This window comes from Brienomyrus brachyistius, chromosome 14 (assembly GCF_023856365.1).
Source record: "Brienomyrus brachyistius isolate T26 chromosome 14, BBRACH_0.4, whole genome shotgun sequence".
In the NCBI taxonomy this organism is placed as follows: domain Eukaryota; kingdom Metazoa; phylum Chordata; class Actinopteri; order Osteoglossiformes; family Mormyridae; genus Brienomyrus; species Brienomyrus brachyistius.
In genome coordinates this window covers 7,315,733-7,334,695 of record NC_064546.1, presented here as the reverse complement: position 1 = coordinate 7,334,695, position 18,963 = coordinate 7,315,733, and the positions used below count along the sequence as shown (strand labels likewise).

Genomic DNA, 18,963 nt, shown 5'->3' with positions numbered 1-18,963 from the left:
ATATTCACTCTTGTAAGTGGAAAGGAAACACTCCTTTTAATTTTGCTTGCTATTTTAAATCACTGAAGTTTATATCTCACAGAAACAAAAAAGATCAAAAGATATATTCTTGTATATGTAGCTCTTTGTTTTTTTAAACTTTCATGCTGTGCTCTTATGTGCTGTTTTGTTGGTTTATTTTATATAAATTTATCTTTTGTCTTTGCCATTTGTGCCTTTATGGACCTTTGACGAGCTAGTACAGTTGCCGAACCGCTTCCGGATTTTGTTATATGAAATGATATTCTTAATAATTTTTAAATAGTTTTTTCCACATTTTACAGCAAACAAGGCATGAAACATGGATTGAAAAACTTTCCAAAATGCATCAGAAAGGCTAACACAAAATCTCTGTGAAAATGAGAAAAGACATACAAAGGGGGGGGGGGGGGGGGGATGACACTAGGGGAATGCATAAAGCCCAATATCATTCACAAGCTTAAAAAGTTTTAACCCACTTTTCCTCTACAGTACTTTTAAGGACAAAAAGAAGTTTATAGGCTGCAACAAACCAGGTCATGACTTTTATCTCAAATAAAAATAACATCACTTACTGTAAAATTTTAGGGAATAACCAATAATATACATGTTCCCAGAGGGGTTTACTACACCTGCACTCAAAAAAACCAACTGATTTGTTCTTTTCTTTGCAAAATGTACAACTATTATTATCAAAATCGCCTTCTCAAGGGAATAGTGTTTCTGTAAATACTGTGGCGTTTGATAGATTTATTCCTATGAGGTCTTGACCACCTAACAGAAGTTTAGGAAGGTGAGGAGTTCTACTGACAGGGTTTTGCATTAAGCTACAAGCCATCAATTACTAGTTTTAATGTACTGTTTACGGTCAACTGCAAGATTATATTTTAGACAAAAAAGTTCATATGACAAAAGCACACCATTCTCATCTAGCAGGTGCATTACAAACCACATCCCCTTTTCCATCCATTTCTCGTTAAACAATGATTTGTGTCACGCCCACACAGGCGGGGCAGAGCAACTGCCGCCGATCACAGAGTGATCAATCGGCCATCTAACCACATCTCTCCCAGCAGACTATGTGAAGTATTGTTGCCATACCTGTGATGAGCCTTACTAAGCGGTTTCTCTGTTCTTTGTCCTCCCGGTTCATATTGCCTGCTGTGTCCTCCCGGTTCGTATTGCCTGCTGTGTCCTCCCGGTTCGTATTGCCTGCTGTGTCCTCCCGGTTCGTATTGCCTGCTGTGTCCTCCCGGTTCGTATTGCCTGCTGTGTCCTCCCGGTTCGTATTGCCTGCTGTGTCCTCCCTGCTCGTTCTGCCTGCTGTGTCCTCCCTGCTCGTTCTGCCTGCTGTGTCCTCCCTGCTCGTTCTGCCTGCTGTGTCCTCCCTGCTCGTTCTGCCTGCTCCCTCGCCGGCCCTCCTGCATCCTCCCCGGATCCCCGTCTCGTCTGTTCGTGCCTGACTGACTTCCCCGGTTCCCGACTCTCGCCTGCCCCTCGAAATGACAGCGGATGACAGTCCATTGTTGGAATCGGCACGCGATTTCCAAACAGCCTTCAAGGAGCTGTTTGATCCTCCCGGTGTGGGGCGGAGCCTCAGAGACCGGCTTCTCGACCTCAAACAGGGTAACCAGACTCTAGCGGACTTCTCCGTGGAGTTTCGTACCCTCGCTGCGGGATTGTGCTGGCCCGAGGACTGTCTCCGAATCCTGTATCGTTGTGCCCTCAACCCGGAAGTGCAGGACGAACTTCTTTCTCGCGGTGACAATCTATCTTTCGAGGATTTCATTCAACTGTCAGTCACTGGATAGCAACATGCGTGAATGCCGCCGCCGACGGACCCGGTTGCCGGCCCCTCTTGACGTCACTCCGTCCGAGAGTCCCGAACCCATGCAACTAGGAAGATCGCCACTTACTCCAGCAGAGCGGTGGCGACGCACAGATCAAGGTCTGTGTCTATATTGCGGAGGTTCCGGACATGTTCTCAGTTCCTGCCCGGTGCGGCCTTCTCGTCCGGACACCACAAAGGTAGGCACCGTCCCTTCTCCTCATGTCTCGCAGAATAAATTTACTCTGCATGTGAGTGTAAGGTTGAATGGGATAGTGCATGGTAGTTCAGCACTGATCGACTCCGGTGCGGCCGGAAATTTTATGGACTTGTCTCTAACCCAACAGTTGCATATCCCAATCTACCCTCTCGACCAACCCATAGCGGTTTTGGGGATTAGTGGAGAACCTGTTCCAAAAGGGAGAATTACTCACCGTACTGGTCCTGCTTTCCTTCAAGTAGGGGTTTTACATTTTGAGGTCCTTACCTTTCTGGTCCTCCCCTGCTCACAAGACCCTTTCGTTTTTAGGCCTTCCCTGGCTCCGAGAGCACGACCCTCGGATAAGCTGGGCCACCGGAGAACTAATCTCTTGGTCACCGAGGTGTCTTTCCAAGTGCTGCTCCATCCCTTGTAGGGCCTCGCAGGTCGAGAGCCCTCAACCCGAAGACCTCTCCACCATCCCGGAGGTCTATCAAGACTATCGGGAGGTCTTCAGTAAAGCCCTGGCCTTCACACTCCCCCCTCATCGCGAATGTGACTGTTCGATCGACCTGATGGAGGGAGCCCTCCTCCCAAAAGGGAGATTGTATCCTTTGTCTCAGGCTGAGGACACTGCCATGGAGGAGTATATCCGGGATGCTCTCGCTCAAGGTATCATTCGCCCTTCGACCTCCCCGATGGCTGCCGGGGTCTTCTTCGTGAAGAAGGACTGGGGTTTGTATAGACACCCTGTATAGACTATATGTCCCTGAATGCCATAACCGTTAAACGTCGAGAGCCCCTTCCACTCATCCCATCCACCCTGGAACATCTGCGTAAGGCAAATATCTTCACTAAGTTAGATCTTCGCAGTGCCTACAACCACATCCGTATCCATAAGGGGGATGAGTGGAAGACTTCATTCATAACCCATACTGGTCAATTCGAGTATCTCGTGATGCCCTACGGATTGGCTAATAGCCCCTCTCTCTTTCAGGCCTTCATGTATTCGGTCTTCAGGGACATGATTAATAAGTTTGTAGTGGTGTATATCAATGATATCCTAATCTACTCGCCTCCACTCTCCCAGCATGTTGACCATGTCCGGCAGGTGCTTCAACGTCTCCGAGAATATCAACTGTGTCGACCCGCAATCCAACAGACTGGCCGAAAGGACCAATCAAGGGATCTCCAAGGCCCTCCACTTCCTGTGCCGCGAGACTCCAGGGGACTGGGCTACTCGCCTTCTATGGGCAGAATACACCCTGAATACTCGGGTGAGTCCGGTGACTAATCTCTCTCCCTTTTCAGTAGGGCTGCTCGATTATGGAAAAAATCATAATCATGATTATTTTGGTCATGATTGAAATCACGATTATTTTACACGATTACTCATTGACTTTGGAAATATGTTGCATTTATTGAACAGAACAGTGAATTCTCCTTAAAACAGATTAAGACAGATAAAACGGATAAAGGCAGTTGATCTTGTTTGCCTTTATCCGTTTTATCTGTCTTAATCTGTGATAGCCTATGTAAACATGTTTCAACATGGCCAAAATGCTGATAGGGTTACAGATCTAAACCGTAAAGGTTTTTAGCCAGAAACACCAGCCTATTCACATGATCTGGTTTCAGTGATGAACGCAAGCAGGAGACAATATTTCCGCTAGTGCTAAAGACTCACTCTGATGAAGAACTTGTGGCTGGAATACATTTATCATTTTCCTGAATCCTTCATTCTCAACCGTGCTAATAGGGCACATGTCTTTGGCTAAAAAGTATGCAACAGCATCTGTTATTTTTTTGTGCCTTTCTGAGCTGGATGGATACGGAGTTGCACTGAAGAGTGTGTCTTTAATGGATGACTGTGTTGCGGAGGATGTTGTGGGGGTTGTTCGCCGTTCTTTCTGTTTCATTATTAGTTGGTCATATGTCGGTCTGTGTTTAAATTTTAAATGGTTAAAAAGATTTGTGGTGTTACCAACCGGTGCCGACAAAACCGCGTAGCAAATCTTGCACCTAGTATATTTTTGATCCAAGTCCGCTTCTTCGAATCCAAACTGTTCCCAAACAACAGAATTCCTTCTACCTTTTGTTGACCAAAGACTTCTGTGGCTGCTCTTTTTCTGCCATCTTCACTCGCGCTGATTTTTAAATGCAATCAGATGCCACATACACAACTTCTTCGCTGACTATAGAGTGAGAGAGTTCAGGCTTCTGGAAGGGCGAAAGTGCGGATGCGCGCGCGCTCGCGTCAGAGCGCCGGTCAAAATAACTTAAAAAAATAAAAAAGTGAATAATCGTTTTTTTCGATTACACCATTTTTGTGATCGTTGAGACCCGAAATCGAAATTCGATTAATTGCACAGCCCTACTTTTCAGTGTGTTATGGGATACCAGCCTCACCTCTTCCCTTGGGACTCCTCCTCCGGCGATGTTCCCCGCATTGAGGGATGGTTTCGAGACGCCCAGAGGGTCTGGCGTTTTGCTCGGCGAGCCCTGCTGGCACAGTCGTCCCGCGTCAAAGCTCGAGCAGACAGTCGTCGATGACCAGGTCCCTCTTACAGGGTAGGGCAAAGAGTCTGGCTTTCGACTCGGAACTTTCGACTACCTTCATGCCGTAAACTCTCCGCTAAATACATTGGTCTGTTCCGTGTCCTTTGCCGAGTGGGACCTTCCTCGTATCACCTCCAGCTCCCCAGTGTATACCGTATGTGTCCGACCTTCCATGTTTCTCTCTTGAAGCCCGTCCGTTACAGCCCTTCGCATCCCTCGTCATCCATGGTACCTCCTCTTTCGGCAACACTGTCCGATGGATCTCAGGCATACACTGTGCGAGCCCTTCTCGACATCGGGCTAACCGCCTGCAATACCTCATCGACTTGGAAGGATTCAGGCCTGAGGAACGGTCATGGGTACCTGCTTCTGACATCCTTGACCCCTCTCTCATCTCTGATTTCCACGCCGCTCACCCCTCGAAGCCGGCACCGCGGCCACGGGGCCGTCCTCGTCATCTTCGGCCTCCAGGAGGCAGCCGTCAAGGGGGGGGCACTGTCACGCCTACACAGGCAGGGCAGAGCACCTGCCGCCGATCACAGAGTGATCAGTCGGCCATTTAACCACAACTCTCCCAGCAGACTATGCGAAGTATTGTTGCCATACCTGTGATGAGCCTTACTAAGCGGTTTCTCTGTTCTTTGTCCTCTGGGTTCGTATTGCCTGCTGTGTCCTCCGGGTTCGTATTGCCTGCTGTGTCCTCCCGGTTCGTATTGCCTGCTGTGTCCTCCCTGCTCGTTCCCTGCTCCCTCGCCGGCCCTCCTGCATCCTCCCCGGATCCCCGTCTCGTCTGTTCGTGCCTGACTGACTTCCCCGGTTCCCGACTCTCGCCTGCCCCTCGACCACGCTTCAGCGTCTCCCTCTTGGCTTTTGTTATACCCGATCGGAGAAATAAAGCTCCCTATCTCTGCATTTCGGGGTCTGCCTCCTTCCAGCTCGGCCGGTACAACAATTTTGTTTCTTATTGTCACACATCTACAATTCCACAAAGGAATAATGTGGGGACTAAAATTATGTTTATAAATCAATGTTTTACAGGCAATCTACTCAAGTCATAATTACAACTAAGAACAATGCTAATACCACCAAATTGCAAGAAAATTTGATCAGGGAAATGAAACCATAAACTACTTTGGGACCTTATGAAGGATCTTAGTGGGTTTATTTTGATTTTATACAATCAAAGTTAATAGCTTACAAACAACAACAAATGTATTTTTGTATAGCGCATTATCACAACATTACATCGTCTCAAAGCACTTTACAGCACCTGCTTCATATTCCTTGTCCAATTCAGCTTTCCTAAAGTAATGAGTTTTCCTATTCCATATGACAGTAATAGGATGTGTGTTCTTTTAAAAAGATTTATGACCTAAAGGTCACTGGGGTCACTAGGAGACAGGGTCATGTAAAATCACAAATAGTGTCGGAGTTCTTCTCCCTGTTGCTGGGGTAATCTGATCCGGGTGTAAGAAATGGCAAGATGTTTTTATATATTTGGGGGGGATGCAAGAAATGGCAAGAAATTTACACAATCAGTGTGCAGCTGTTGACAACCGTGTCAGTATTGGATTATGATTGTCCATCAGTGATTATCGACATGATCCACAACAAGCCTCTGACTGGTGGGGGACCACCATTAGGTGTGTGGTTGCCAAGGAGTGCATTTTATGCTACCTGAAATGCCTGCTTGGACTTTGCGGCCCATCTTGAGTGGCAGCGGCAGGAAGATGCCCCATCGTGCAGCAGCATGAAAAGATGAGGAGGAAGAGGAGGGTGGCTATATATGAGTGACAGGGCTGAGCGGACTGGTTATCTTATCAAGTCTGACCGCATGCTGGGGTTGCTGCTGGTCTGGTACTGTTGCAAGGTCAGCAAAGTCCCTAGTGGTCTGGAGGCTCAAAACGTTGTGGATATGGAATTCTGTGTCGGTAAAGGACTTTGGAATTTTCAGAATGCTCTTGGACATTATCCTGGTGTTGTTTACTTCTGAAAGAAACTGTCAGAAAATGAATGACTTGGAACTTAGAATGAGAGGGAATTTGTCTTGAGGATACTGTTCCTCTAATAAAAACGCTTTGCGTCTGTATGCGTATGTGTAAAACTTTCGTGACAGGGAGGGATGAGGAGGAGGTTGGGGGAGTGGGTAAGCTGCCCCCTATTTCACTAACCAGTGCATCAGTGTGTTCTACCATCCTAAGAAACATTTTAAGCATGTTAAACTAAAGGAATGGTGTCCGATTAAGAATCAGTTTCACAAGGGTGAAGGGTGGCAGCTGACAATAAACCTGTATGGTCCCCCTCAGATTCTGAATTATTGGAGGTCTTGTCAGATGTAGAATTTACTCTCAATGTTGCGGAGATTGAAAATGACTTGCAGCAAGGATGGGAGGATCATGTACAGGATTTGGGTGAAGTTGAAAATTCCAATATTGAGCAGGAAGGCGGTGGTGACATAGAAATGATGGATACCATGCCTGATGGGGTTGTACAACACCATAGATTCAATAATGTACAGAATGTGCGCATTCAAAATATTCCGCTGCCTAGAAAAGGCACGAAATTCTGAGAATACTATGAAAATGTAATCGGGGGGTTCAAAATATTATCAATGAAGCTCACTTTTTAAGTGACGACTCTCACAATTCTATGGTATGGGGAGGGCGAGCTGACAGACTTCCAAAAATTGCTAGATCTCTTGATTCAGTCTAATCAAGAAATTTTAAACAATTCCAACCTAGAAGTAATCATAGATATAATCAATATCCCACACGGCAAAAAGCTGCAATCGATGCTAGCTACAGAAATAATTTCTAAAAAAGCTAGACACATGTTTATCATTAAATATGACAACAAACCATGTTTTGCCATAAACTTGGCAGATATGCTTGGAGAATACCTCACAGGCGCAATAGCCAAAGAGCAAGGTTTAGAAATACAAGAGTAAGCAATGTTCCCTCCCAACAACTCTGTCACTCTGAACAACATTGTCAGATTCGAAAAAGCCATTCATTTCAAAGTTGTAGTGTATTATCAGCAGCCATAGTCAAATAATCACCACATCTACCAGACAGACACATCCAATAATAATAGATGAGTGATATATTTTTTCTTGCACAATCACCATTTTTACGGAATTAAAAATGTAGTGGATTTCTCAGGTGTTGCGAGATAGTAGAGGCATGCCGCTTCTTTCAAAGAAGATTTATGACCTAAAGATCAAAAGGTTATGGGGTCAAAGGTCACTGTGGGTGGGGCCAGGCGGGGGCCATGTGGCGTCATGTATTAGTCATGGTTATTAGTTATTTTTACAGATGTTGCGTGTGGGGGTATGAAATTTGTTACGGTTGCTTACTATTTATTTATTTATTTTGACCAGCGTGGAGAGTGGAAGTTTTATTCAATTGTGTGCTTATGGATACGAGTGTGATTGTGTCCGAATAGTCCATGCTACAGCCTGTGCTATGAGGGTGATGGCTCTTAGCTCAAAATGATCAAGTGTGACCGTACGGCCGGGTCTGCCGCTGGGGTCTACCACTGGCACTGCCGCTGGTGTGGTACTGTCGGAAGGTGAATGATGTCCCTGTTGGTCCGGAGCCTGGAAATGTTGCGGATACTGCAGTCCTCTGAGGCTGGCCCTCTGTAGCTGGGTCTCTGTAGGCTGGGTCTCTGTGGCTCCCCCTCTGTAGGCTGGGTCTCTGAGGCTGGTCCTCTACAGCCGGTTCTCTGCGGCTAGTCCTCTGCGGGTGGCCCTCTGCAGCTGGCCCTCTGTAGGCTGGCCCTCTGTAGGCTGGTTGTGTCTGCAAAGGACTTGGACATTCTGTGAGCGATGTTAGAGCATACCCCGGTGTTGTATGAGTCTGAAAGGGAGAGCAGGGGTAATGTCTGACCTGTGTCTGTGAAAGTGACAGAATAGAAAAGCCACACATCAAATTGACATTTTGTCTTTCAGTATATATCAAGTTATTTTCTGTTTGACGTTGGGGTGCCAAGTAGTTTTACCCATACCTTGTTTAGTTTTCCCCATGCACCTGTTATTTTCTTTCACAGTAGATCATCCCGGGTCAAGCGTAACGTCAGTGTCTGCGCATAACTACAAACGTAGATATTTATTATGGTGAGCGGTCACTGTACCGGGTTTCCTCCTTCTGTAAAGAAACAGTACCCCCCAAGTATCATGTACGGCCTTACCCCCCACTGGAAAAGAAACCTACACGGGACTTCCATAGAGTGAGTATATAATTTTTTTTATACATGTTCTATGATAAACGCTACACATTAAAACAACTATATATATATATATATATATATATATATATATATATATATATATATATATATATATATATATATATATATATATTAAAGATTGTGGTATTCTGTGTTCTTTCTACGTGAGACGGCGCGGATCGAGGTGGGTCTATCGAGAGACAATCTACGTAAGACCAGAATCTGCAGGTATGGACGGAGCAACACCCCTCCCATACCCAAAGCCTAATTAGATTAAATCGACAACATCAACAACGCGAAGGCAAAGCCAGACTAGATGCGTACCTGAATGAGTGTGCCACATTTTATGGCTACAGCCTGCAGTGACCTTTTTAATTTCCCAATGTTGTCTACGTAAGTGAATGGAAGCACCTCACCTGTCATTTGACAGCCCATAACTCCATGCAGAAGTGTTTCTATACATGTCTGTTAAGATTATGCCTCTTTCATTTGAAACCAGCTGGATTTTTGTCATAAGTGGTGGCAATGCAGTCTGTTGGTCGCGCCATTCCAAATCAAAAATGTTATTCCCTAATCGGTCCATTGAGATGCATTAGGAGGCATTCCAGAGAAAACATATTAATCCCTTATTTATGCATTAACTTCAGGCCTCAAACAAACCTGAAGAGGTCTGAAATTTGGCATGCAAGAACCAAACACATATGGAAACAAGTGTGCCACAGCTCATGGGTATACACCTCACGGTATAACTTGAATGACAATTTAAAATAATCAGTCACCAATGCAGTCTGAAAGCTACGCCGTTCCAAATCACAAATGTTATTCCCCAGTCAGCTAATTCAGATGCATTGGAAGCCATTCCAAAGAAAAGATATAATTCACTAATGTAAAGTTAATGGTACAGGCCCACCTATCATTTTTCAGGTGGGGTATAGCTAGATGGCTGAAAGTAGTTGGAGAAACACTAGACAAATGTCAGAACAGGAGTCCAGTCCTTGTAGATACCTATCGATGGTGTGTTGAAATGCCTAAAATCACCAATGTAGTCAGTGGGGCCCTGCCATTTCAGATTGCAAATATTATCTGTTGGTCCATTGAGATGCATTAGAAGCATTGTAATAAAAGTCCACTACTGATCAACAATGCAATGCATTTTCTGAAACAGTACCATAACTTTTTATTAGTAATATTCCTCTAAATTAAGTGACATGCGATGTGTTTCTTGAGTTACTTTAAATGTTTCAAAAAGGAAATATTCAAATTCAAACAGGCAATGAAAAGGTTCAATTAGTTCCTCTAAAATAAAAAAAAAGTTGGAATTGTAAGCGAGTTATAATTGATAGTAATGTTATTCAAATCTCTTGTCAATTAAAACTCATTACTGCTTAAGATTTCAAACGTGTAATTCCTCTTTTCAAATACCCACAACTAGTCAAATAAAATCGGTAAAATATCCCGTGATTCCAAAGATTTCTTATGCTAAAAGGCAGCAAACACAGGAATTCATAATTAGGATCCAATATATAAATTGCGTTCCGTGGCTCAGGTCTTAGTATTACCTGGGCGATAAAGACGGGACTGTTTTACTAGTAACGATCAATTAAAAGTTCTGTAGCTTTCCACGAACTGTATCCTAATTTCTGACCATTCCAAAATAAAAATATAAATCGCTACGTATTCCATTTGTTGAATCTAATTTACTAAACAAATTGCAATACATCTGCTAGCCAAGTAATGTAAGTTTCTTTTATATATATTCCAAGGTGTATTTTATGGTGTCTTATGGATTGCGAGGTGTCAGTCATCTTCTGATGACCTTGTAAGTAGTGCGTCTTAAAAATGTTTAATATGTATACATATGTGTGTTTGCATGTATAATATCTATGTAATTGTAAAAGTCAATTACGTATTGTCATTGCCTGTGCATTTGTTTTATTAATTGTACATTTTTTGCCTTTTGCTATTGATTGAAATGCTATGCATTGGCTTACAAAATAAACACGTTTTGTTTGATGGCTAATTACAAAGTATCACATTCAGGCTGCTTGTTTAAAACTTTGCCTAAAGCTTTTTGAACTGGGAACTGTTCTTGGAAGTATAATTTAGATTTCAATTTATCACTACTTGTTCTACTTTATATTACTGGTTGATTATGGTGATGAGATAATCCATGTTAGGGAGGATACTTTAAATTATTTAAGGTTTTTAAACTACAGTGATCCCCCACTATATCAAAGTTTCTGCTATGCCTCCCCCCTCTGCGCGGATTTCCACCTGTCGCTGATGGGAGTGTAACTTCCACGATAGGCGGGGGATCACTGTACTTTGAAACTGAAAGGCTCCTGTGCTTGGCTGAATGACTTAGATTTTTTTGGGTTTGACTAATTTCTTTAATTTCATTCTATATTAACTTTAGTGTATAGGCAGTGACTCTATTGTTGGACAATGTTTTGCAGGATCCTGTGACTAGTTCCACAGAGACAGAACCTGGTACTGAATTTAGACTGTTGCTAAGCTCATCTGTGTGTATGCATGCTTACATGCATAAATACGTGAACAGAGCCTTTATTTTCACTGCAGTCCACACAGTAATACAGTGAAATGAGATGAGGCATTTCTGCTTCAACTTATAGCTTGTTGAATGTTACTTACAACTTGTATAAATAATATAAAGGAAACAAATGAACAGTAAATTGCCATACGCCAATAAATTTGACACTGAATTAAATGAGAGCCTCAAGACTTTTTATGAGCATTGTGTATGTATGGAAAATGCTTCTAACAGTTAAAACCGGGTTGCAGGATTCTGTGGCCAGTGAATCAGATAGAGAACCTGAAGTTGAAGAGGAGCCATCCCTGTCTGTGAGTATGAGCACAAAGGTTGTGTGCGTTTGCATCTCACTGCTTTAACATCTTGAAACCTCTTAAAGGCTTTGATTTCAGATTGCCGTTCATATTTAAATAATACTCATGCATGTTGTCATTTAGTGCAAATACTTCATAAAAGTGCAGTCAAGCTCCATCATCCTGTTGTCATTAATATTTAATATAGTAAAACTACAGAGTACAGCAGTTCCTCCAGTGAAGATTCGCCAACATTGGCACCACTACCGGTAAGTGAAAGAATAAAGTTGTTTGCTGCAATCGTCATTGACAGAAACATTGTGGATAAAGGATATTTGGCAATCTAATAGAATGTGTTTACCCATTTTTGTTTTTCGTAATCATCCAAATAAGGGAAACAACGAAAGCTGATATTTGACTCCGAAATTGATGAACTCCTTAAAAGGTGTTTCAAGAAAGATCTAAAGGAAAAATATATAACACGTGACAGGGTATGCTTTTGGTTTTTAATGCATCAGTTTAATAAAATGTCCCTTCAGTTGTCTTGGATGATAACATGGATGTGACTTACAAAGTGTAACATGGGTGCAGCCTTCAATCTGTCCAGCATGGAGAACAGACTTATTGATGGACTTTGGCTTTGATCAGTTTACTCCTTGCCTTTAGCAAGCAAGAAAGCCCACTCCTTTTGTTTTAAATGTAGCAGGAGGAGAAAACAAAGTGTGTACCCAATTAAGTTCTGGCAGTGAGTAGCCAATAGGCGAGGCCCCTCAGACTACAATGGTTACCCCGGCACAGACGCTCAGTGCTCCTTTTCGGCGGTCATTTCAATTGCTGGATTCCCTGTTCGTCCGCGGACTAGTGGTCGGGACATCTTACACCGGTGTGTTTAGCCCCCGGACGGTGAATGTTACAAGCTGCGATAGGACGCCTGACGCTGGGATTAATACAGCTGGGTTTCTCCCGAGGATCCCGTCTGTTGTGGTGTGGTGGTGACGGCTGCTTCATCTTACGTGGAACCACTGCTGCTCTGCCTAGTGGTGGCTCTGCTCTGCCTTACTGCTGCTGTTTAGTGATGCTTGCACTGTTTCGCGCTTTGCGCGTTTCCGGTTTGTCTTGTACTCCATCCAGCCTATAGCAGGCCGATTCGTCAGCGGGTCCTTAGCTGGGGAACTGTTTGGCTGGGGGGGTGTGTGCGTCCACATGTGTGAGAGAGGGTGTTAGAGTCGCCCGCTTTTCGAAGGTTTGTGTTTCTTTTGTTTTAATTGTATTACGTTTGTTTTTGTTTGGTATATTTGGTGTCATGTTTTGAATGGGTAATGTCCTTATTGTGTTATCAATGATTTTGTATTTTATTTGTTTGGTTGATTTCCTTTGTTTAGACTGCAGTGCTTTTCCTTTTCCGGTTTTGTGTGATTACCATTGTGGTTTGTAGTTACATCTTTTTTTTCCATCTGTGATCGCATGATTCTTGCTGGTTCGGCTGTGCTGTCTTAGGTTTCAGCGCCCAGTCTTAGACCGTTTAATAATTTCTAATTCCCATTGGCTGGAGGCTTCACATCTGGCTCAAAGGTAACAGAAGATTGGAAAATCAGCAGGGCCTTGGGGACCATGATTTGAATAGCTCTGGTCTAGAGGAAATATTATAGTAACCTGCCCTCCCCCCCCCAGTACTGCATGTCTCCTCAACTTCCGTTTTAATCTGCAGTTGAACATCCAACACCTGAAAACCTATACCGGTTCTATGGTCTCCTTGCCGGGTTTATTATTTGTATGACTGGGCACCGGAGAGGAGTCATCAGGAACATGACATTGGAGGAGGTGTGCAGTGCTGAGATCAACAGTTTAGAGCGATGGATAATCAGAGTAAGAATTTGTTCACCCCCTCCCCACCACACACACACATGCATGCACACACACACAAACACACACACTTTGACAGACCATTTATTTTGTTTCACTGGTAAAGGAACACAAAACAAAAGAAACGTTTGGCCACGCCCTCATTCCTCTTACAAAAAATTAGTTTTTATGTGGTTCTACCGTTTTGTTTACCACCGGCACCTGTTGGGTTTTGCCAACTCCAATGGTGGTGCTTGCAATGATGTACTCAAGCATTTCCAAGAATGCTGGAAGGAGTTTTGCTTACCTGGAAACCCAACCTTTCAGCTAATACGAAGCAGCATCAGCACCATTGTAAGAATTTGTTTTTATAATGCACCTTTCACAACGTAGTCACCCCAAAATGCTTTGCATGGGTGTGTTGTGATTCAATACATCAACAAGGAAAAGGCAGAAAGCCAGATGACAACAAACTGGGTTCACTTTAAAATAAAAAACATTTCATTTGTTCTTGCAAACAGTTTTATTTTCGCTTTGCATTGAGAATGTCTGTGGTTAAATTAAGTAAAACTTGCACGTTTTTAATGTAGGTCAGCAGATCCCTGATGACCCAGAAGACAGCCAACATCTGACGAATGATGTGTTATTCCGGTGGAAAAGCAGAAAAGTTTTGTGTGGCAGATTTGAATTTTAATGAAGCCTTTCATAGTCGGAATGATACTGAAGAAGCCATGTCAAAGAACACTAAGCAGTCTTTCACATTGTGTTTGTCAGAAGATGATGTGGATGACACAGGAAGTGAGAGAACAACTGAAGTAAATGTAGTGGACCAGAAGAGGGGGAGACCCCACAGTGAGAGTGACTCAGACCATGAAGAGATGTTGGTGCGAAAGAGAAAGTGGCGTAGAGTGAGGCGTTACCTGACTGACAGTGACAGTGATTTGAAAGGTGACGAGAATGGCAGAGGGAAATGCCCAGCACCAGAAACACCAGCTACACCTGAACCAAATGTCATCGATCTGAGAAGCAGCATAGTTGAGTGTGACATGGACTTTGATAGAGTCGTGATAATAGATGTAACCAAAGGTGACCACACGACACAGACTGACGGGACTGCAGACAAAGATGGGAACGCGACAGCAGAAGACATGACTGAAGGCGACCATGTGACGCAGACTGATGGGACTACAGACAAAGACGGGGACGCAAAGGCAGAAGACGTGACCGATGGCGACCACACGACGCAGACTGACGGGACTGCAGACAAAAACAGGTACGTTAAGACAGAAGATGCGACTGAAGGAGACCACACAATGTAGACTGACGGAACTGTGGACAAAGACCGGGACGTAAAGACAGAAGACGCGACCGGAACTGCATATTGCAGTCCATTAAACCGCCCACATCGAGGAGCAGGAAGAAAATCAATGGCTGCCAGAAGGCTTTTTAATCCCAAAGATCTCAGAAAAAGAGATGCTGATTTAAAAAGACGTGAGACATTAAAGATGCTGAAACAGAAAAGTGAAAAACGTAAGGGAAAGTAAGTTGGATAAAGCGATTTGGTTAATTCAAAATTTAGCAAAGCTGTCTTTAAGTTCTTAAATTAATTTGGTGATTTTTTTTGTAGACCTTTACAACAGAAGAGAGCCACACCTTGTAAAGTTGCAGTGTGTGTGGTGGGGTTAAGGGTGAACCTGACCATTAAATACAGGTTGTTGTCATATGTGTTTCATTGTATCATGTTCTTAAACACTGATTGATACATCTTCTGCTTCTTGCTGTTATGATACCCTGAAAAGATCAGCATACATGATCAAGCAAGCATGATCGTCATTGCTCTGTCATCCCTTGATCCATGACATGTTCATTCTTCAATCATTTCTTGAGAATTAGGCTAAAATGGCACTAGACAGTCTGCTCTTTAATCACATCAATACATGTCTGTTAAGACTATGCCTCGTTCATTTAAAACCAGCAGGTTTTACATCATGAGTGGCTGCAATGCAGTATGTAGGCCACGCCAGTTCAAATGAAAAATATTATTCCCTAATCAATCGATTCAGATGCACTGGGAGGCATTCCAGAGAAAAAATATGATTCCCTAATTTAAGGGCAAGGTTACTTCAGGGGGTCTCACAGCTGAACCGTACAAGGTAGAGGTTTGAAATTTGGCATGCATTAACTAAATATGTGTCTGAACAAGTCTGCAAAGTCTCATGGAGGCACGCCTTTCACAACATCTTTACCAGAAACATCACAACATCACAACAACGAAATCATCAATAAAAACTTTTAAATTGCCATATTTCCGGAATGGTAAGTCGTAGAGATATGAAACAACGTCAGCAACCTCGAATTATGTCTGGTGGATGATGGTTCCGACTGTCTACGACCTTCGGTTCTGGAGTTATTAGCAAATATATGTTTGACTTAATTTTGTGAAAATTTCCCAATTTAGGGATGCTAACATGCTAACTTTCGAGATGACTGCGGATTCTGTATGTAGGAGGTGCAGTATGTGTAGATCCAAAGTCTCAGTCTGATTAGAGAATGCTAAGGATTTGGGTTAGGTTCTAGGGTTAGGGTTGGGGTTAGGGAATGGGGAATTCCCAAATAAGGGTTAGGGTTGGGGTTAGGGATGGGGTAGGGGTTTAGGGTTAGGGAAAGGGGAATCCCTAAGACCGCTGTCCCAGCCGAAGCCGGGGCCCACGTTTTGCACAGGCCTACCTCATAGTGGTCGGGCGCCCACCCATCAGAAACCCAACCAACGCCATCGCTGCCAAACATTATGTGGCTTCAATATGTCAGCGGGGCCTTCTAATGTGTGGCTACAATAAGCCTACTTATATAAATGGGCCATAAAACATTAAATACTGGGCCTTGTGTCAGGTTCTGACACGTGTTTCGGGCTGCTTTGCCCTCATCAGGAAACCAGCTAAATTATTTTTATTTATTTTTCAGGGGGTGACGGAAACGAAGGGCCCAGAAGAATCCCACACACCAGCCAGCCAACCCAGAGGAACAAGAGAAACAGCGACGACACCAACAGGTAAGTATATTGCCCTTACATTGACCTTGGATAAGGTTCAACTCATTCAATAATGCTTCTGTTTGACCTTGGATAAGGTTCAAGTAATTCAATAATGCTTATATTTGTCCTTGGACAATGTTCAAGTCATTCAATAATGCTTAGTATTTTATATTTTCCCTCTTTAGATATGGCTCCTCCCTGTGGCATTGTGCAAACCCCGGTGTCCCCCAGAGGCACCTCCCAGTGTCCAAGACCCCTGCAGGGTCAATCCATAGCCATCCTGACTGAATCCCATAACAATAAAGATTTTTTTACCAGCACTATGTCCCATGTCCTTCCTTTTCTGAGGTTTGAAGGAAATGAGGGTAACACAGTGGGGAGAAAGTGCTTATATGGGGGTTATTATAACCCTCCATAAATTTGTGTGGGGGTTATTATTACCTTCCACAATTTTATGATTGGGGGGTTATTATAACCCTCCCAAATATTATAATTGTATAATTATAATGTATTTAACCCCCAGGTGCAGCTAAATGATGGCCCAATGGAAGGGTCAACCGGGTGGGCACCATCTGTCCACTAAGGGTGGCACTGGCCAGATAGGTTTAGGGGTGGGGTTAGGGAAAGGGGAATCCCCAAATAGGGGTTAGGGATGGGGGAGGAGTTTAGGGTTAGGTTCTAGCTTGCTACAGTTCCTGTACAGGAGTGCATATTGGAGCTTCCTGAGTCGAATGGTGTAGCTTTTTGTTGTCTTTTATTGTGACCCCATACTTGGTATGGTTAGGGTTAGGGATGCTAACATGCTAAGTTTTGAGATGACTGCGGATTCTGTATGTAGGAGGCAAAGTATGTGTAGATACAAAGTTTTAGCCTGATTAGAGAATGCTAAAGGTTAGGGTTAGGTTCTAGGGTTAGGGTTAGATTGTAATGCAAAATCGTACTATCACCGATCGTCTGCGTACAGTGATTGTTATCTTTGGGTAGGAAGGTCATAGAAACTTCAGATAAAGTTTGTTTGATTCTGTGGGCTGATTCCTTTCGATTGATACCACATTTGTCTTCGTATGATATTGGGAAGTTTCAATCAAAACTTTAAAATTGCCATATCTCCGGAACAGTAAGTTGTAGAGACATGAAACCTGTTCAGGCTTGTTCAGCGACCTTGAATTATGTCTGGCGCTGATATCGGCATCCCCCTCACCCGATAAAGTGTGAAACCAGAGATTCCGCTCCCTCCGCCTGTGCTATTAAGACTTTTACGGTGTCATTTCTTCACATCGGACATTAATGTCCGACCCCTTATTTTTAATTTTGGCATCCGTGCGAATAGATAAAAACACTTTTAACTGTCTCGTTCTGCCGCTCCGTCAACTTTAGTGCTGATGCCACTACTTAAACCACCAAATAATATCTCTTTTTTTCTCGATTTCTGTTAACATGACCTCCACTTTGCACTCGCTGAAATGCTTATTTTTCCCACGTGGTTTATCCATTGTTGTTTAAGAAAAACAGAACAAAGCGGGTATTTATACAGATTTACATATGCAAATATACATAATTAAGTTTCGTGCTCATTAGGATTTATAAAGAGAATGTGCATTGATCTGTGCTTACGCACAGTTTTATGCATCTGGATTTTTTATTGCTTTCGTACACTCTGCAATGAAAACATAGCCAAAGTTAATGGTAAAGCTACCGATAGTGCTAAAGCGCCCTTCCTACATGATTACTGTACACCAAAAATCATGGAAACATCCGCCAAGGGCATGAAAAACAACTTAACCTCACCTTTGAAACCACCAGCACCCCAGAAAAAAACTGAGGTTGGACGAGAATGCCACTTCCGGACAGAACGTGTTTCCAATGCGGCAATTTTAGAGGCGATCGGCACTCTTCAAGATATGATGAAGGACAGAGCTGAAACAAAACATGATAAATATAGCTGACATCAGCAAAGCTGTTAGAGTTCAACTAAAATCAAAGAATATAAATAAAAAAGCAAGAAGTTAGAGAAAAGAGCGACAGAGTTATAAAAGAGAATGGCAGAAGTGGAGCGATACAAAAGAAGATGGATCTTAAGACTGAATGGTCTTAAAGAGGGAAAAGAGGAAAATACTCAAGCTCTCGTTGCAGGCATCATCACAAGGATTACTCCACACTAGAAGGAGATGGACTTCATACTTGCACCGAGTCGGTTCAAACAATGTTAACCATTCTCGACAAGTCATCATGCAGTTCACAGGAAGGATCTACAGTACAGAGATGAACTTTGGGGAACAACAAAACAGTATTTAGTCTGCAGAAATCTCAACGTCCGGTTCGCAGAAGACTTCATCAAAAAAGACAGAGAGGCAAGAAAAGCTTTGTCGTCAAAAGTTGAGCAAGCAAGGAAAAGTGGATGTAAGACTATGT

General features: G+C 43.3%; 1 long non-coding RNA gene across 1 annotated transcript; it reads left to right on the top strand.

The window, feature by feature from the left end:
- Nucleotides 1-9,023: 9,023 nt before the first annotated feature.
- Nucleotides 9,024-15,787, top strand: LOC125707693 (uncharacterized). The gene is made up of 5 exons (XR_007382342.1): nucleotides 9,024-10,653; nucleotides 11,637-11,696; nucleotides 11,887-11,947; nucleotides 13,387-13,544; nucleotides 14,111-15,787. It is a non-coding gene; the product is annotated as an uncharacterized LOC125707693 (long non-coding RNA).
- Nucleotides 15,788-18,963: the final 3,176 nt, after the last annotated feature.